This window comes from Odocoileus virginianus, chromosome 3 (genome assembly GCF_023699985.2).
Source record: "Odocoileus virginianus isolate 20LAN1187 ecotype Illinois chromosome 3, Ovbor_1.2, whole genome shotgun sequence".
NCBI classification, from domain to species: Eukaryota; Metazoa; Chordata; class Mammalia; order Artiodactyla; family Cervidae; genus Odocoileus; species Odocoileus virginianus.
The window spans coordinates 71,392,418-71,414,348 of record NC_069676.1 but is presented as its reverse complement, the minus strand read 5'-3'; positions in this window follow the sequence as shown (position 1 = coordinate 71,414,348).

The window sequence follows — 21,931 nt, the reverse complement described above, 5'->3', positions numbered from 1 at the left end:
GTGCTTAGTCACTCAATCGTGTCCGACTCTTATGACCCCATAGACTGTAGCCTTCCAGGCTCCTCTGTCCATGGGATTCTCCAGGCAAGAATACTGGAGTGGGTTGTCATTTTCTTCTCCAGGGGATCTTCCCAACCCAGGGATCAAACTCAGGTCTCCTGCATTGCAGGCAAACTCTTTACCGATTGAGCTACGAGGGAAGCCCAGCTTTAGGAAATACGTCATTCATTCCCTGCTTGTTTATTTCTAGTATGTTGTTGTGAAAGTGTTAGTTGCTCAGTCGTGTCTGACTCTTTGCAACCCCATGGACTGTATGGGTATATTTGTATGTTTATATGCATATAAAGACAGTATTTGTAACACAGACATTTTTAGGCTGTAAAAAAACATATGTGTGTGTGTGCTCAGTCATGTCCAACTCTTTGTGATTCCATGGATGATAGCCTGCCAGGCTCCTCTGTCCATGGGATTCTCCAGGCAAGAATACTGGAGTGGGTAGCCATTCCCTTCTCTAGGGGATCTTCCCAAGCCAGGGACTGAACCCAGGTCTCCCACATTGCAGGTAGATTCTTTAGCACTATTTCTAGTATAGTTGGGCATATTTCTAGTACAGCTGACCCTCCGAAAAGTCAATCACGGTTTAACAGTACTTTTAGCACTTATAATATGTGCACTTAAAAATTTGATCACTGAAAAATTATCCTCCAAATTTATTATATTAATCCACATTGCCATCCGAAATGTATGATTATGATCTTATAACAACTTGGAATATACTGATATCACAGATTCTTTCTTCCTAACCCTTGATTTTCAGGTGAATAAAGCTGGCGACCAGAGAGAGAACTACCTATAAGATATAGTTTACAATATGAATTCAAATAAAGTCCTTAGTATACCAGTGAGAGCAAGTTTCTAAAGTTGGAAATGTCAGTTACCGAGTTCTTTCTAAATATTAATCATGATGTCAGATATTTATTTACACAGTATTTTTAGATATCCTCTTAGGCACTAACAGATTTAGATATTCACAAGGCTAGTTCAGAGAAATTAAGACAGATCCTGAGCGTCACACAGCAACAAGAGGTATTCTTACCTCTTCAGGCCTCCTACCTTTTTCTTCCTGAATCTGATTGGATGTTTTTAGTCATGCTCTGTTGAACTATGCAGCTAGAGTAGGTAAATCAGAATGGTGTTTCATAAGTATACATGTATATTTATGGCTGATTCGCATTGTTGTATGGCAGAAACCAATACAATATTGTAAAGCGATTATTCTCCAAGTTAAAAAAGAATGGGGCTTCAGGTTACATTTAATAAAACAAATATTTGATTCTACCATAATATATGAAATCATTCAAGAGAAACATCAGTCCTATCAGTCCATGGGGAATAGAAGTAAAGAGAAAATTGGTTCTCTGCCTTTATTTCCTATAATTTATGATAAGCTCTCCTTCTATCAGGGAAATGTCAGCCAGATGAAAAAGTCAGAGTTTGTTTCAGAAATGATTCCCTTCCAGCAGAGAGGGACAACCCCATCAGAGATGGCTGGATACAATCCTTGAAGGTCAAGGCACTGTCTGATTCACTGGGAATCAGACCATGACTGTGTCCTACCCCCCATCCTCCTGATAATTGTATCTGGACTCATCAATCATAGTAAATGCACTGCATATTGTACCTCCTCCATCTTCCTTTTATCAGAAGTTCCCTGAATTTCAAGTTTCCCATGTACATAAATTTAAAAAATGGTCAAGTTACTTGGAACAGGACAAAAATAGTGACAGAAATCAGATCACACCAAAAGCTTCTCCACTTTTCCCCAGGGAGCCGATACAGAATCACTACCTACGACAGTTTCCAGAGCTTGGTCCTGTCCTATTACACGTGTACTGAGTAATGGATTTTCCACCATTTCCCTTAGGACAGTACTTCTGAATCCAATTCTCTCTGTCAGAACATTTTTTTACCCACATTCTATCAAGATTCTCTCTCCCCCTCACATTTCAGCATTCCATCCCATTACTCGCGGCTCTGGCCTCTCTGCCAGGGTAAATAATCACAATCTCCTTCGACTTTTCTTCGTCATCCTGCCACTGCTTCCCTCTGTTGTTCATTTGATCCTGTGTTTTCATGGCTGGTGACTTTATTTCACTTCTGTAGTGACACAAGCCCACCAATCCCCTTAATCTGCATATTTCCTGGATATATAAAAGATGCTTAAAATTCTAGAATTCCATGATTTGGACTGGTTTAAAGAGCAGCTTTGGAAATAAAGCAATTGCATCCTTTAAATTATAGGAAGAAAGATGAGTATTACAAATTTAAAAAAAAAAGAAGAAAAGGAAACAGGCTTCTCTTTACTACTTTCAAATGCAAAAAGCCTCTACAAAAAGTGCAGGTACACTCTCCCAAGAATGAATATAAAGAAAAACCTATTCCTCTAGGAAAGATTTGGAAATACTTTTTAAGCTTACTGAGGTCTCGTGGAGAATTATGATTACAACAAACCTGGGAAATGACTGTTGTTACAGAATGCCTGGGAAAAGGTTTATTTTATGCCAAAGAGCTTAGCTGATTTGGAATTAAGTCAAAAGAGCCTTTGTGTCTCTGAGGTTGAATAGCTTCCTTTTGGCAAAGCGTGATGAGGTTCAGCCGACGTGGTCTCCAACTCTTTTTACCCCTCATCCTGGTAGAAAGTATATCAGATTATATTGTGTAAACAGACATGCTGACAATTTGGCTATATTTGAGGACTGAAACCATTTTGTGACTACCATGGGACCCTCAGTGAGTGCAGTATTGCAATGGTCCCTTTTAAGGTATAGGTAACTGCTCCTTTAAAAACGGTCATTAATATTATTGTTAGTCCGTACTAATATGTACAGAAAAAACTCACTTGCATTCTTTATCTCTCCTTACCTTTTCTAATGGACTGATGTTTTGTACACTGCCCAAAAAAAGTTCAGATTTCCTATTAAGACAGGATTATCTCATTACATTTTGTTAAGCAGTCATTTACAGATATGGGGCTCAAATTCTCAAAGTTCACTCATACTCGGGATATATATATATATAATCTAGTTTGGCATAATAGCAAAATATACCCTAGTATTGTTTAAAATACTGCTCAAGCAACCCTGTAGGAACTGAATGAGGTGTGTGGAGTATTCAAGAACTATTCTTTAGCCAATATTTTAATTTTTTCTTTTCTCTTCCCTCCTCTTCATCTGCCTTCTCAGTTTTCTCCACCTATTCACCAGATCGGGTGATAATTTGATTAAATATTATTAAAAATCATATGTAACTCTTTAGATACACCATTGTTTTTTCTACCCACGGTCATCTTATAAATGAAAGTAATATGTTACATTCAGCAGCTTCTCACTTTCAAAAACAGAATTAGATCCCCATCTGATCACACAGAAACCATTGGTCATGATTAAAAGACACATTTTAAAATGCCAAATTCATGACTGAACAGTTCTTGACCATCCCGTATCTTATTTTCCATCTACCAAAATATTGGCAAATTTATTTTAGTAACTACTTGGTAGGATAATTGAAAGGTTCAATGCCCTGATAAGTGGGAAACACTCAAATTATTGAGCTCTATGTGGTAGAAATTGGGGTGATTTTAGAATGTAATATTATATAAGGATGATAGTGTAAATATAAGAAACAATAGCATATATAAAGTGAAGGAATTAAATCATAAAGAAATATTTGAGGATGTTCTTAATTCTTGGAATGGGTAGTTTTACTCTAAAATTAACTTATTCTCATTTCAGAAAGATGGATTTATAAATAAGAAAATCAGAGCAACCTTCACATTTCATTATATAGCAAATGCAGTTTCTAATTCCCCTTCCCCATGGGGATTAGCTTAAAAATACAAGGAAAAATCCTGCATTGCCCAAAGGCACAAAGCATTTTACAGCGCATCTTTATTTTCTCACAACAGTCTACGTTTTAGCTACTGAATCATTAACATCCACTTAGTTTGAAGGAAATTACAATTGGTCTAATTTAGACATTTCACCCTGGATCTGCTCATTTTCTGCCTCAGGAGAAAAGCATTCAAGGTACACACAGGGATGAAAACCTAAAACTCTGTCCAAATGTTTCACTAGAAGAAACTGGACTTGCAAATGTATTCAAATGTTAGCATGAGCCCCAACACTCCACATGTGAAGCAGTGAGGACTGACCACCCTGCTCCTTTTCAACTTAGATTAAAAAAATAAAAAATTCAAATAATTTTGCCTACAATAATTTGGTTTCTAATAGTTTACCTCTCCTAAAGTTATATTTAGTAGCTGTTTGCACAAACATAAAAATAATTTTTACAAATTCACATTTACTTTAAATAAAGCTATAAAAGTCACATATTTATATTAAGATTTTATCTGAAAATATCTTATTCTTTCTTTCAAGCAGGTATTGGTTGATTGTGGGTATGTGTGAGAGGAAGTGTTTCTTCTTTTTTTTTTAATAATCAAGGGACTGGATATGTGTTCTGGCAATTTTGAGAAATACATTCTAATTATTATCTTAAAGTTAATCTTTCTCTGAGATAATCAGAGCTCTAATTGCAGAGAAATATATATTCAATATTGTGGAATACTTATGCAAAATATTACTCTTAACACCTATCAGTTAAACCATAATGTCTTATAGAAAGTATGTAGCATTTCCAAAAGAGTATTATCCACTTTAGCCTTTATTTTCTTGTTCAATATGTATAATGCCCAAAGAGAGTACAATTCCATTTTCAAAAACTGTAAACCTTTGCTGATAATCAGTGCAGTTCTACATCTGCATTCTTTAACAACAACAAAAAGATGTACAAGTCTTATTCTGGAGCACTTACATTTCTCTGAAAACTCCCTGGCTTTTCTGGACAAGACAATCACAGATCTACATGATTACAAACTTTATTGTGCTCGTGAGAGTTATGGGAATTGGATATTTTCTCTCAAAAGAGAATCCATGCAATTAATTTCTTCTACATGAAATGGTAAAGACCTAACAGAAGCAGGGAAATTTAAAAAGAGGTGGCAAGGATACATAGAGGAACTATATCAAAAAGGTCTTAATAACCTGGATAGCCACAGTATATGAACAGTGAACTTCAGACATTCAATCTGGATTTAGAAAAGGCAGAGAAACCAGAGATCGAACTGCCAACATCTGTTGGATCATAGAAAAAGCAAGAGAGTTCCAGAAAAACATCTACTTTATTGACTACGCCAAAACCTTTGACTGTGTGGATCACAACACATTGTGGAAAATTGTTAAATAGATGGGAATACTAGACCATGTTACCTGCCTCCTGAGAAATCTGTATGCAGGTCAAGAAGCAACAGTTAGAATCAGACATGGAACAACAGACTGGTTTCAAATTGGGAAAGGAGTACGTCAGGGCTGTATATTGTCACCCTGTTTATTTAATTTATATGCAGACTATATCACGTGAAATGTTAGGCTGGAAGAAGCACAAACTGGAATCAAGATTGTAGGCAGAAATATCAATAACCTCAGATACAGATAACACCACCCTATGGCAGAAAGCAAAGAGGAACTGAAGAGCCTCTTGAAAGTGAAAGAGGAGAGTGACAAAGCTGGCTTGAGTTTTGTCATACAAAAACCACTGCAATGTTGTGAAGTAATTAGCCTCCAACTAATAAAAATAAATGAAAAAAAGAAAAAAAAGTTGGCTTGAAACTCAGCATTCAAAAAACTAAGATCATGGCAAACAGTCCCATCACTTCATGGCAAATAGATGGGGAAACAATGGAAACAGTGACAGACTTTATTTTCTTGGGCTCCAAAATCACTGTGGATTGTGACTGCAGCCATGAAATTAAAAGACGTTTGCTCGTTGAAAGAAAAGCTATGACCAACATAGAGAATATATTAAAAAGCAGAGACATTACTTTCCCTACTAAGATCCATTTAGTCAAAGCTACAGTTTTTTTCCTGCAGTAATGTACGGATGTAATAGGTGGATCAGAAAGAAAGTTGAGTGTCAAAGAATTGATGCTTTCAAACTGTGGTGTTGGAGAGGACTCTTGAGAGACCCTTGGGCTGCAAGAAGATCAAGCCATTCAATCCTAAAGGATATCAACCCTGAATATTCACTGGAAAGACTGATGCTGAAGCTGAAGCTCCAATTACTTTGGCCACTTGAGGCAAAGAGTCAACTCATTGGAAAAGACTCTGGTGCTGGGAAAGATTAAAAGCAAAAGGAGAAGGGGGTGGCAGAGGATGAGATGGTTAGATAGCATCACAGCATCACCATGGACATGAATTTGAGCAAACCTGGGGAGATAAGGAAAGACAGAGGAGCCTAGCATACTGCAGTCCATAGGGTCAAAAAGAGTCAGAAATGACAGCAATAGAACAATAATAACAATATGATCTGTTTTTAAAACACAGAAAGTCAAGAGGTGATACTTATTTCTGAATTATTTCACCAGGACTTTTCTTATTCCCTCCTAGAAAATGAATAAAAAAGTATAGCTCTGCACACAAGCTCCATTATTAAAATAAGAAATGAAATTTTAATTCTGTAGGCTTAGGAGTACTTAGGCACCTAGCAGGCTTCAGTCCATAGGGTCACAAAAAGTTGGACATGACTGAAATGACTTAACCAGCACATATACATGTATATGTCAGTATATATGTTTATAAAGACAACATTTGTAAACACATACATTTTTAGACTGTGATCACATGTTTGTGTGTGCTCAGTTGCTTGATCATGTGTAACTCTGTGACACCATGGACTGTAGCCTGCCAGACTCCTCTGTCCATGATATTTCCCACACAAGAACTCTGGAGTGGGTTACCATTTTCTCCTCCAGGGTATCTTCCCAAACAAGGGATCAAACTCACATCTCACATCCTGCATTAGCAGTTGAAAATTATTTACCACTCTGCCACATGGGAAGCCCTCACATATAGTAAATATAAATTTTGGCAACAAGAGTAATTACACTAGTACCTACTAGAATAGACTCATGGAAGTATTACTTAACCTACTTTTATCATAATCACTGAAGCACTTGTAAAAATGCAAATTAATGACCACATTATAGATCAAATGAATCAGAATCTCTGGAAGTACAATCAGATATTCTTAATTTTTACAAGTTCCTTGATTCTTATGTCTACATCAATTTGAAGAACACTGATAAATGGGTTAGCTATTTCATCAGGACTAAAAAAGATACAGACTTTTTATTTCCTGCAAAATTATAAGCACTTAGTCTCACAGTTTTTCCACTTCACCCTTCTTTACCAGAGACTGAATTTACAACTTTAAAGTCTTCTTAAACCTTCCTCATCAAACACATGGCTTTATAAATTCCTGGCCAACTAGGTTTTAGCAAATACTTATAAATGCCAATTGAAAAACAGCCACATTTTTCCATTTGAAGAAATTTATTTTGTGTAAATATTGATGAAAAATCAACTCAGACTATAATCAAATAAAAGCTATTTAAATGCAAGGGGTGAAGTTATAATGTCTCTGAGAGCAGTAACGTCAAGTTTTCTGGCTTTTGTAGATTTATGTTCTAAGTCATAAAATTATAATGCCAAGTTAATGATTTTGCTTTGGGATGAATATACAAACACCTGTAAGATGAAGATTTCGACCTTCCAGAAGATCATATCAGAAACAAACTGAGGCTTAGAGTGCAATTACAACATTAAGTCCCAAACTGTTGTATAGTTAGAAACTGTTAGAAGAGACTATCAGTTTGCACTGTGGGCTCTAGGCCAAATTTCTATAGAAGACTCAAGAAGTCTGTGACGTCTATCCTGTTTGAAGGTAACGTTGCTGACAAGGGCTATTTTCCAGAGATAATTTGTCAACATCAGAGACACTGAATTGCTTGCATGGATTAGGAGATGTGGGGTGATGGTGTTTTGGTTCTATGCTTCTGTGAATATCCTGGGGGCATAGAGAAGACATTTAACAATTGTGCTTGTGTGTGTTGTGTGTTTGCATGCGTGTGTGTTCCTTAACCCACAGACGCACCAAAGCCTTTAATGTCAGCAACCAAATAATCATGTAATATCTCCCAAGGGAGTTCCAGAATCTGTTAAGCACTTTGGAACTTTTTTGACTGAAGAGGTTTCCTTGTATTTTAACAAGAGAGAGCTTGCAAAGGGTATGCTGACTTGAAATTTTGATTGCTACTAGGAGCACATTATTTCCCCAAACTACTTTTGATCGTGAAGTATCCTTCAGCTTCCCTGTCTCTAAATCGAATGGAACTTTGTTATGTCATTTTAGCAAAATAAAAAACAGAATAATAATGAAAACACACAAAGAAATAATAAAATACTCAATTAAATTCTTAATACTTGTTGAATACCTGCTACTATGTACTTAGCACAATGTGGCATACAAAAGCATGCATGACTAAGTTGCTATCTTCATGTAGCATTAAATTTGGGGAGGAAGCCTAAAAAGGCATGCCTTTTAGAGTGTGTGGAATTATGCATCCTGGTGCAAAGACAGAGGCTGATTCTATAGAAACAATCACTACACTAATTTTTAAGAAAATAAAATTAGTCATTCATTTCGTATAAATGGTACAAACAGGGTAGTGGGGGTCTTAAGAAAGAACAAGAGCCAGGCTGATTGGATTCAAATTATATACTAGCTCGTGACTTTAATATTTTACTTGTTACTTAAATTTTCTGTGCCTTATTTACACCTCATATTATAGGTCTAATAAGAATAGCCACTCCTTAGAATTGTTATAGAATTAGATGTACCTACATGCCTGCAGATAAATAGATATATGACTATAAACTACTTATAAATCTTAGAGGATCACCTCAAACATGGGTAATTTTATATTTCTATTTGTTTTTAAGATATGTAAATAAGCAAGAAAGAGTTTATGAGCTAGTATGAAATCAGTTTCAATAAATGTTCACTTGTGATCTTTATGAGAATTCTTGACTCTCTCAAAGCTTCTTCTATGGAACATCAGTCCAAAATAATTATAAAAAGTTGTCAATAACTTTACACATTAATCTGAGTTTGCAGATATAATAGTAGGCTCTGGTTACATAATAGAGAAAATTAACTAGAGTAGTAAAAATATATGTAGCTGAGATGACGGATATTCACTAAACTTACTATGATCATCATTTCATGATGCATATAAGTCTAATCATTATACTGCATATCTTAAACTTACATGGTGCTATATGTTAAGTATAACTGGAAAAAATATGTAGCTGGTTTAGCAAGGGCCAGAGAAGCACTTAAGATATTGCTCCATTTTTCAAGGTCTACTTAGACCTTGAAAACTCCTAGTCTTTTTAGTGCTTATCAAAAATTTCAAAACTTAAGTGCTTATCAAAACTAAAAAATTATATTTTGTTTTATAAAATTTTTACATATAAATTTTCATTTTGAGATGAAGGTTCTGTTTCTTAACTTTTAACAGCTCAACAGTATGAAAGGATTAAAGTTCTAGGTTTCTTACTTCAAGTTCATTTCAGAAGAAGCAGTCACTTATCAAGAAACACTAGTTTGAATGTGATATTAAACTATGTATTTTAAACAGGGCTTTCCCTCTTAAGTATTACAATACACATTAAAACCTGATGAAGGAGAATAAACAAACACACCAATCACATGTGTTGTTGCCTCATGGATTTTGAAAGCGTAGCAGCTGGAGAGACTTCAGGTGAAGCTTTATTCAGGGCCTCAGAACATATTTTCAGGTCTCAGTTTCTCTCACTAAATCCTCCTCACCTCCACCTGTTTCTTTCATTTCCTTACAATCTCTCCCTTCATGGTTCAGTTCAGTTTAGTCGCTCAGTCGTGTCCAACTCTTTGCGACCCCATGAACTGCAGCACGCCAGGCCTCCCTGTCCATCACCAACTCCCGAAGTCCACCCAAACTCATGTCCACTGAGACGATGATGCCATCCAACTATCTTATCTTCTGTCGTCCCCTTCTCTGCCTGCCCCCAATCTTTTCTAGCATCAAGGTCTTTTCAAATGAGCCAGTTCTTTGCATCGGGTGGCCAAAGTATTCGGGTTTCAGCTTCAACATTTGTCCTTCCAATGAACACCCAGGACTGATCTCTTTTAGGATGGACTGGTTGGATCTCCTTGCAGTCCAAGGGACTCTCAAAAGTCTTCTCCAATACCACAGTTCAAAAGCATTGCAAGTTGCTCAGTCATGTCCGAAGCTTTGCGACCCCATGTATGATAGCCTACCAGGCTCTATGGTCCATGGGATTTTTCAGGCAAGAATACTGGAGTGGGCTGCCATTTCCTCAAAAGCATTAGAGGCAGACAGACAGCATCTCCTGGGGCTATAGCCTTTGGAATTCAACAAATGCAACTGAAACTGAAAAATACCCAACATTTAAAAAAAAATAAAAGAGAGAGAGATAATTCAGAGGCTTAGCTCAAGAAATCCCAACAAAACTAATTTACAGGCTTCATTCACCGGCCCATCTCTGAACCAGTCACCATGGAGAATGAACTCAAATACGCTATGGCTGTTGCCCTGCGTTATGTCATCTACTCATGAAATAGATAATAATGTCCCAACCAACCCATGTGAGTCAGCTGTTGTAAATGTGGATCCTCAAGAACCCTAAGGCTATTTTAAGAGGGACCAAATCTCTAAAAAGAAACCAGACTCTTGTGTTGGGTGGCAAAGATCCATTTCTAATACAATATCAAATACAAGGGAGCCCAGAAACATAATCCCATCCCTCCAGTTTGCAAATGCTCTGTAATTTTATTCAATTTAGTAAGAATAGAGTTCCTATTAACTAATGAAATAGATGATAAGAAAAATCAAAAAGACAAATAAAATATAATTATGTCCTTAATAAATCCAGAACCTAAGAAGGGGAACATGCACATGTTCCCATATTTTACACACAAATATTTATAATATATATATTATGTATACTTATAATATATATATTATGTATATTTATAGTATATATAGTATGTATAAATGTATTCAAGGAAAACTAGGTATTCATGCATTTAATGTCTTCAATTGTAGCAGATAGGAAGCCCAGCACAAACTGGTATAAACAAAACAGAATTTACGAGCTCAAGCAACTAAAAATCCAGTCTACCTTCAAGTGAGGCTTGAATCATGAGCTCAAACTTGGTTTTCAGGATGTGTTTTCTTCTCTATCTCAGTTCTGTCTTCCACTACATTATTTTCCATCTCAGGCAGGGGACCCAGGAACAGTCCAGGCTCATATCTTTCCTAATGTCATAGTCCCGTTAAAAGTGAGAGAACCCCACTCTACAGATAGAAGTCTCATTGTGTTTTGTTGGTTTTAACAATGCCACGTGTCTACCCCTGGATGAATCACTGTCTAGGGAAAAAGGATGTTCACACTGAACAGATCTCAGCATCCTCTTTACACCTGAACCAGAGGATGAAGTTAACTATAGATAAACACACAAGGTTAAGAGTTAGATATGAGTTACTTCCACAGAAAGAAACTAGGGTGTTTCTGTCAAAGCTAGGATGAAATACATAGCAGGATGTCAAAAAGGAGTGATCTCATTAAAGAATATAAAGGCAATAAAGCCAGAAACATCACAAGATTGGATTAGCTTTCCCTTGTCAGTGTTGACAGTTATGTGTTAAAGTATAAGAAAATGACCCAAGGGCTAAGATGCCCATCTTCAGCTATCTGGAGAAGGCTATAACTGGAACCAAAACACAGAGTGAGATTTGGATGGGCTTTGGAGATAAAGGGAAACAACTTTTTCTGTCCACAAAACATGAAGAAGAAAAAGACACTTGGCATTCTTCTGACTATGCCTAGCCTGGTAGAGAGAAACACACATTTCAGTATCAATTCTGGATTTAATTCTTAGCTGTGGCATTAAGAGTTATATAAACTTGGATGAATTGCTTCTTTGTCTTATCTGAGCTTCAGTTCCTTTGTCTTCAAATGAAGATACTTAATTCAAGGGGTTATATAAGGAGTAAGTGCAGATTGTGTGCTCCAAAAGTAGTGGCTACTCTCTATTGATCACACAAGTTGGGCTGAAACCATGGTTTCATTTAAAAGGAGTCAAGGAAAATGCCCTTGGAAAGGAGGTGTTTGGTTGATGAAAGGGCAGGCTCTTGAAAAGGAAATAAATTTTGACTCTACTCTATGTAGATATGAGTAGGAAGGAAAGACTTTTGAGATAGGAAATGACATAATGCAATTCATATTTTAGGGAAAGCTTTCTGGCAATGAGAAATCCATGAAGAATTGAACAAGGAAGAAGCTAGACAAAGATAGTTCTGTTCAGGGAACTCCACGATCAATGTTTTTAAACGTCTATCAAGAAAATAGAGTTTTCTTTTAAAAGCCTGTCCCATATATTTTATTTGACATTTCTCAATATTCTATGAAATATAAAGACATTAATGACAGATCTTTACACAGTGAAAGTAGCAGAAAAAGATTTCCTGGCAATAAGTGAGGAACTGCAGGACCTTCACCTTCCATTAGCAACAACTGGAATCTCTGAAGTGGCATCAGTAAGGAATGAACAATGAGAATGAGAAATGGCCACAAAAAGGAAAGTCTATTAGGAGTTTCCTATAAATGGCAAGGAGTAAATATAAAACTAGTTTCTTTCAAATGTGGACATAGCTATAAAATGCCAGGTTTGACATCAGAAAATATTTAGAAATTTTAAGATAAATGAAACAAACGTAACACAGAAAATCATCTCCTATTATAATGGCAATGCATCTCAATTCCATATTGGTGACAGCTCCAACCAAAAATAATTCACAGTATCCTGGTATATACTTAGTGGTTACTCTATTTCTAGTATTTAGTCACATATGCTTCAATCACCAGAAGGAAGCATTTATCAGCTTGAAAAGTTCTTATCCATTTACTTGGTCTTTTTTCTGCCTCTATTTCTTCCTCTTTTCTCTGTCCAAGGGGCGTTATTTGAAACATGACAGATTACAAGTCATCATAATGCTGTTGTTGTGAAAAACCCAGTTATATATATAAATATTCAACTTATTTATTTTTCATATTATTTGATTTTAACCAAATCATAATCCTTTATGCAAATGTGTATGTGGATTGTGTTCTGACCAACAAAAATATATGCTTTGTGGCTTTTTAACCACAGGTGCTGGCATAAATCATAAATCTTATTTTACAGATTGGGTGTCTAAGAGAGGGAGAGAGAGAAAGAGATTAAGTGGATTGCCTAAGGTCACAAGCTAAAGCTGTCTCCTAGTAAGGTTTCTTAATTCTGCCTTTTGTGCTACAATCATTCAATCCATTTTGATGTTGGAAACTGTAGAGCCAGATTTTTTATCTCCTACACTACATCTTCAGACAGTATGAGATTTTGACAGGAGACAAGACTATGTTTGAAGTGACAGCTTTCTTTCTTGGATAATGCAGGAAAGTGGGAAAAAATGGAATTTCCATTAGAGTCTTTGGTTAAATATCCAGGAAGGACTACATAGTAAAAGAAGAAGAAAAAAAGTTTAACTTTGAGAAATTTTTTTAAAAATTGTAAAATAGGGTCTGATTAAATCATTCAAATGACTAATCATGCTCAGATATGGCCATATTCTGTTATCAATGGGTTATATTTAAAAGTTAACATTAAAATTTCAACAGGCATCTATATATTTAGAAGAAAACCTCTGTGTGTCATTTTGCTTTTTTGCCTATATTCTGCTGTGCTTTATATGATAAGAGGTAGTAGATAGATGCTTTAACATAAAACCAGAACAATCAATCCATATTTCCTTATTTGAATACACCGTGCTCTCTAGCTAAAGAGCAAGCCCTCTCTAGTCAAAGACTAATAAGGATGATTGCATTTCTTCATGTTTGTAATGCATTGCATTTCACAGAGCATTTTTACATAATCTATCTTCTTTGGCCTTCATAACTCCATGAGTTGATTGTATATTATTCCCATTTTAAACACAGAGAACATTAGAATTTTAAGGTTAATTATCTTGCAGCCCACTCCAGTACTCTTGCCTGGAAAATACCATGGACGGAGGAGCCTGGTAGGCTACAGTCCATGCGGTCACAAAGAGTCAGACAAGACTGAGCAACTTCACTTTCACTTTAAAACTTCCCAACTACACTTCTTAACAATTGAGGGAAGGGTTTTTTAATCAAATCTAAAAATCCATCAACATGAGACCTGTTATCATTTTATCTTTCACTAAAAGAAAAAAAATCCCTATTACAATGGTGACATTATTATCAATCCTATGGTATATCCCAATTTCAGAGGTGTTAAAATGTTTAAAAATATGTCTAGCACAGATATTTTTGTATATTGTCACCCTGCTTATTTAACTTATATGCAGAGTACATCATGAGAAATGCTGGGCTGGATGAAGCACAAGCTGGAATCAAGATTGTGGGGAGAAATATCAATAACCTCAGATATGCAGATGATACCACCCTTATGGCAGAAAGTGAAGAACTAAAGAGCCTCTTGATGAAAGTGAAAGAGGAGAGTGAAAAAGTTGGCTTAAAGCTCAACATTCAGAAAACTAAGATCATGGCATCCAGTCCAAACACTTCATGGCAAATAGATGGGGAAACAGTGGACACATTGGCAGACTTTATTTATTTGGGCTCAAAAATCACTGCAGTTGGTTACTGTAGCCATGGAATTAAAAGACACTTGCTCCTTGGAAGAAAAGTTGACCAACCTAGACAGCATATGAAAAAGCAGAGACATTATTTGCCAACAAAGGTCTGTCTAGTCAAGGGTATGGTTTTTCTAGTAGTCATGTATGGAGGCAAGAGTTGGACTGTAAAGAATGCTGAGCACTGAAGAATTGATGCTTTTGAACTGTGGTGCTGGAGAAGACTCTTGAGAGTCCCTTGGACTGCAAGGAGATCAAACCAGTCCATCATAAAGGAAATCAGTCCTGAATATTCACTGGAAGGACTGATGTTGAAGCTGAAACTTTGGCCACCTGATAGGAAGAACTGACTCATTTGAAAGGACCCTCATGCTGGGAAAGATAGAGGATGGGAGAAGGGGACAACAGAGGATGAGATGGTTACATGGCATCACCAACTCAATGGACATGAGTTTGAGTAAACTCCAGGAGTTGGTGATGGACAGGGAGGCTTGGCCTGCTGCAGTCCATGAGGTCGTGACTGAATGACTGAACTGAACTGAACTGAGCACAGATACAACATGGTTAGTTATTATGGCATTCTATCAGTCAAATCCTGGCTTGGCATTTACCACCTGGCTTCTCACAAAAGTGATCACCATGGACCATTTCCTTTCTCTGTCACTCTGTCTTTTTTCAACTGATACACACACACACACACACACAAATTTCCAAAATGAAACCTCCAACTTCAGAATCCTTATGTGGTCCTATTTGTTTTATCTTGCTCTACCTCTTTCAACTTTCCTGAATGGTCTCTTTTCATTCCAAACTCAATACTTCTAAAACTAAAGTTATTCTCTCTCTTTTGATAACAACAACAACAAAAGAAATAAAAATAATAAGATTCCATTCTGACCTGTAAAGTTTATAAAAGTTATAACATTCCCTCACTTGGTTTAGAACCCATTGGATAATGCTTTTATTAAAAATAATACAACTGCTTAAAATTAGGTTTCTAACAAAAAGGCCAATGGGGCCATTTTAGAAAATAAAATGTAACCCTTTGCATTTTACAAGGCACTTTTACATAAATTATCTTCTTATTATCTTGCCCAAATGCATTGATTTGTACAGGATATCCATTGTGGGCCAAGTTGTTTTTGTTTTTTTTTTTTCCCCTCCAGAATTGGACTTCTTGGATTTTTTGTTTGTTTGTTTTACAATATGTCAATATCATATTTAGGTGTATGAAACCTGTACTGGGAAAACATGGAAACTCCTCACAAAATGATCCTCTTATGTGCCAATTAAATGGTATTAACAATCTCTACTTCAAATCTCTACTTTGATTTGCTATTTCTGTGTAACTAAAGCCCTATAGATCACAGAATAGTGACTTGCTATAGGCCCTCCTATATTATGTTTCATCACCCAAATTTTAATTTTATTCCTTTAATACTTATTTATTTAACTGCCCATTTGTCTCACTTGAATACATGTTTCATAGTGGCCGAATACGTGGATACTTCGGTCATCATTGAACCACTGGTACCTAGGACAATGCTTGACATTTAAAAGTCATTCAATAGTGTATTGCATACCTTAGTAAACCACTAGTATAAGAAAGAATTATTGCGTTGACTGGACAGCAAAGAGGAAAATAATTCAGAGCACTCATGTCTTCAGTATATTGTAACACTGTTCACTTCACTTTACTGTTGATAGTCAATACCAGTATACAGCTTATCCCTACAAGGCTTTGAAATGCAGTATTTTAAAATCTCAAAATTTTGAGAGATAAATGAGATATTTCTGTTTTTGAGAATTCATTTTTGTCAAGTATGGCCTGCAAAGCATGACTGACAATTTAATTTTAGCAAAATGTTTTCCTATAACTCATATAGCAGTAATGTCTTGACACCTATTTTAAATTATTAAGTTTATTTTCTCCCAACTCTTAATATTGTACTATCTTTATTAAATTTTAAAGTTTAATATTTTATACATCTGGATTTTGCTGGGTATACTTTTTCTACTTATTAATTTTACCAGTAGTATCAGTGTTCAGCAAATTAGGGTTTGCTAAATACAGTTATACCATATTAATAAGCTGAAATCTCTTGGTCCTGATGTTTAATTCATTGCTTTTATTAGTATATTTCCAAGTAGATGATTTAATTTACACATATTAAACTCTACCACATAGTGTCTCACTCACAGAAATCTTTCATTAACATTATTCCCAGTAATGAATATTTCACCAATTTATTACATGAAACACCTCTGGCCATTATTACTTAGATAATCATTTGAGAAATCTTCTCAAATAAACCAAGCAGAAAAAAATACAAAAAAACAAGCAAACAAACAAAAAAAGCAAGCAAACAAGCAAATAAAAACCCCTTACTCTTCTTTTAGAATATTTCAATTCTTCTGTTTGGAGAGAATTCATTTAATTCACTGAAATTTTGTGTTTTCTAATCAGTATTTCAGAATTTATGGAATTATAACATGGCTTTTCCACTAAACATAATTTGTTAGAAGTAGGTCTCCTCATAAATAAAGGATTACTTGTTTTGCATGGGATCAAAGCCCTAACTATGGTCAGAATTTCACTTCCCATAAACCACTTCTGTAGATGTACGCAGTAAGACCCCTACATGTGAATCTTCAAGTTGCGAACATGCATGCCAGCCCTTGTATGACAGCTGTTACACTATCCTACTGTGATTTGCAAGGTACTGTACTACCAGAGTCAAAATGTTTTCTTTATTTTTTGTGTTTGCTTCTTATACATGTACCATTTGTGTGAAAAGTATTATAAACCTATTACCGTACCCTACGATATAACCAAGTCTGTCAACTGGGTACCAAGCTAAATTTGTTGGACTTCAGAACAAATGGGACTTACAAATCCACTCTCAGAATGAAACTCATTCACCTGTAGGGGACTTACTATACTTGCTTTCATGGCCTAACTATATACTGATGTCCCACGAATTTTCCTATCTCCCTGGTAATGAGCTATGGAAATGAAAGAAAAAGACTAGCATTTATCGTGTCATTTGTTTCCAGTGTTTGATGCTACCTAACCACATGAGACACTTATTTCCAAAATGGGGTCTGAGGAGAAAGAAACTGTTTGTTTCACAGGATAGACCTGTTTGGGACAGGTGACACAAGCGTACAACAAAAACACAGACTTGGATACCAAGTCTGCGGACCCAGAAGACTGATATTGCTAACTACCATCAAAATATTTTATTAATGAACTAGCCATTGATCACAACCCCACATTAGAAGTCTCCTTGATTCATTTTCCAATGTTTTGTTTAGCATGTGCACTGCTGGTGGGGAATATTTAATGAGAACAAAGTCATGTTCTCAGCAGGGGAACGCTTAAGATCCAGCTTTGACATGGAGCCTTCATGCAGCTTTGGGAGACTTCATAGAAAATAATTCAAATCTTCATTCCTTAGTTATTCTGTATATTCATAACCATAAAACATGACCTTAAAGACAACCAAAAGGAAATTGATGTAGTATAGCTGTTTTGTGTGTGCTATATTTTTTATTGTAACCCTCAAACTTCCTCTCTTCCTCTCTTTCACACCTATGTTTCTCCCTCTCTCACTATTTATATCCATGCTCTAAATTTAAGGTTCCTATGGAAAATTCAGGATAAAATAAAAAATTGTAAATTTCTGATCAATATAATTTGAGCAGTCATTATAAAAGAATGTAGTTATAAGGAGATTACATCCTAAAACACTATTAGCCAGAAGAGGTTTTTCTAATGTTTATAGATTAGCAGACCCAGAAATAACCAGAAAATAAGTAAGTTCAACAGTGGTAGGGACTTTAACAACCTTGTTCAGTGCCTACCACTCTTCGGTGCTTATAGAAAATGGTCATTGACTGAATAAATAAATGAAAAGATGGCAAAACAAGATAAAAGATGTTTCATTTGGATATATTTCAGAGACTTTACCTAAAGACTGATCGTTTTTCAGTCCAGAAAAGCATTTGTTGAGCACATACAATATACTGAATACCATACCAAAACCTGCATTTATAAATATAAGTATGGCCTCTTCCTGGAACTTGCACTCTACTATAGAAGCAAATATTAACACTTATCTTCAGTTACTCTTGTCAGAGCTATATACAGACATGTATGGTTAAGGAAACTGAAAGCAGGCCATAAAATCCATCTAACTCTAAAATCAAAATCTCTTTGGGACATAGTTAACTATTCAAACAAGAAAAAGAAAAGTATTTTGAAAAGAAGATTGGATCGAAGGTATACTGACGGAAGTAAAATTCAGTGATGTGGCTCAGTCAACTAACCTGATATCTCTGCTTCTCTATATCATCATCCAGGAAATGGCGGTACTCACATCTCCCTCCTGGAGTGATGGGGAGAATGAATGAAATGGCTTGCAGGAAGTCCTGCGATGTGAAGGATTAGGCAGTGGTCTGTAGGAAGACAAAATTTTGCTTGCATAAGAAAAAGGAAGAAACTTCTAGTAACCTGAGCTGCAATGATATATTGTGCTGCCTCAGGAGATACAGATCTATCCCTTCAGGTATTGGAGCCTTGGCTGACTGACTACTGAGGATATTTTAATGTGGGCCATATTGACAGAGTAGGAATTGCATTTGATGATCCATAAGCTTTCTATATTTCCTAAGATCATATTATTATATCAACTGGTGATACACCTAGCAATCATACATGGAATATCACCAACTAGAAATTCAGCATCAATTTTAGAGTAAGGTTGTTCAGGAAGATAAATCTTAAAAATGCAAAATATATTTTACATATACACAATATAGTATATGCATCTTATATTTTTTATTACCAAAGAAAAAAAAAACTGATGTGGCATAATTTGCATTTTATAATATATCAATAGCAGTCATGTATAGATATGAGAGTTGGACCATAAAGAAGGCTGAGTGCCAAAGAATTGATGCTTTTGAACTGTGGTATTGGAGAAGATTCTTGAGAGTCCCTTGTACTGCAAGAAGATCCAACCAGTCAATCCTAAAGGAAATCAGTCCTGAATATTCAATGGAAGGACTGATGTTGAAGCAGAAGCTCCAATACTTTGGCCACCTGATGTGAAGAACTGACTCATTGGAAAAGACCCTAATGCTGGGAAAGATTGAAGGCAGGAGGAGAGGGGACAACAATGGATGAGATGGTGGGATGGCATCACTGATTTGATGGTCATGAGTTTAAGCAAGGTCCAGGAGTTGGTGATGGACAGGGAAGCCTGGCCTGCTGCAGTCCATGGGGTCACAAAGAGTCTGATCCGACTAAGCAACTGAACTGAACTGTATAGAATAATAATTCCATTTTAACTAGACTATCCAAATGGACAGAGAAGTCCCTTCTGCTGCTATTTTAGAAAGTTGGGAATTTGGTGATTATCAAGAGATTCCCAATATTTATATTTTGGAACTTAAAACATTACAAGATGGTATGTGTTTCATAGATGATTATATAATGATCTAAATCTGATTATAGGTAATCTGTTTTTATAAATGTTACTTCACATTATTCAGTTACGGAGGTTAACTTTTAAGAAAAACTTTCTAATTTAGACCAAAAAGTGTTGTTATTGTAGAGAAGAGTTTAAACTTTCCTAAAATATACCCTCATAAAGAATAACAAAATCAGTTTGATGGTTCTAAGCTTTAACTTCTATGACAGTAAAATTAAAGAGTGGAAGAGTGAATTCATTGGAAGAACTCGTAATAAAATAACAATTATTTAAAAATTAAGTATAACAAAGCAAGGGTAGAATTATTAAAATTCCAAGTATTATAACCTACCCAGGTGTGTATGGAGGATAAATAATGGTAATTGATGTATGTTTATGTTCTAAATAATTATGTAGACATTTTCTAGAATAAAGGATATATACCATGGCAAGTCATTTTTATGTTTGCTAAAATTAAAAGTCAAATGCCTTAATTTTCAATGATAGCTGTAAAATAACTAATCGCTATAAAAGTAAATGATACACTAGTCTACAGATAAAGTTTAAACTATGTTTCCTTAGATGAACAGCATAAGAAAAATACTTTAAAATATGGGTAACTCTTCAAATAATTTTATGTTACTGAAATATACTTTTTATGGATTGATTAGTAAATAAGACAAACATAAAGGTATTTTTATGCTAATTGAAAAAGAACTGGAATAGGTGAGACAGTATAGACTGCAAAAAACATAAACTTTTAGTTTTTGTTAGTTTTGGGGAAATTCATTTCTCTAAGAGTATAAGTTTGTTCCACGAATTCTCATTGAGTCTAAAATGGCATTTTTTTTCATAAGTCACGAAGAACAAAAATCAAAGTGGTTCTCTGGAACTAGTAAATGAAATTATAGCTAGGTAGTTTCCTATTAAATTAAGACTTCAGAAGGAATAGAATATTAAAAATTATTACTAATCAGAGGAACAAGTTGAGCATACTAAAGGAAAAACAACAGCTGATCAAATTAAAATTAAATTCCAGAAAGGCTTTAATTCTTCCTGTGACTAATGAAAGATGACCAATCAAATCAGCAACTGTCAAAAACCTAACAATGTGACAGGTTGGGATTTTTTGTTTGAATTAAAACCTTTATTTGACTTGTCTGTTCATATTTAGGAACACGAATTTAGCTAATGTTCTTATTACTTTATAAATGAAGCACTTCATTTTAAATGGCATGTGCCTATGCCAAAATATAGCACATATTACACTACAACTCCCTCACCTACTATTAAAGAGACAAACTGCATTCTTTTAAACTCAGACATCTCCGTGAAAAATCTTTCTTTTCCTGACAAAGACAAAGGTTAGATCAAATACACATCAGAGGAGCATTATCTTGTCAAGTGGCTGAAATACTTTAATACAGGGAGGAAACTTTCAGTTAAAATTTTAAGGATGGATGAAGGAAAATCTTCATATTAATACCTGCTATTTATGTTACTTTTACCACATAAAGAAAAAAGAAGAAATCTTGCTCACTATTCTGAGGTGTACTGGAAGAAATCCAATTAAATCAGAAAAAAACATTAATAACTTGGGGGTTGCAAAAATAGGACTTTGAAACAAGTATAAACCATTATAAAATCCAGTTTGTGATTAATATGCAATGAATTCTTCCTTGACAGATATGCACTGTTGGTTACATATTGAAGTTTCCTTGTTTATGCTCTACATGGCATTTGCTTCATTTTTAGAGTGTAAAACTCTTCCTCGTTT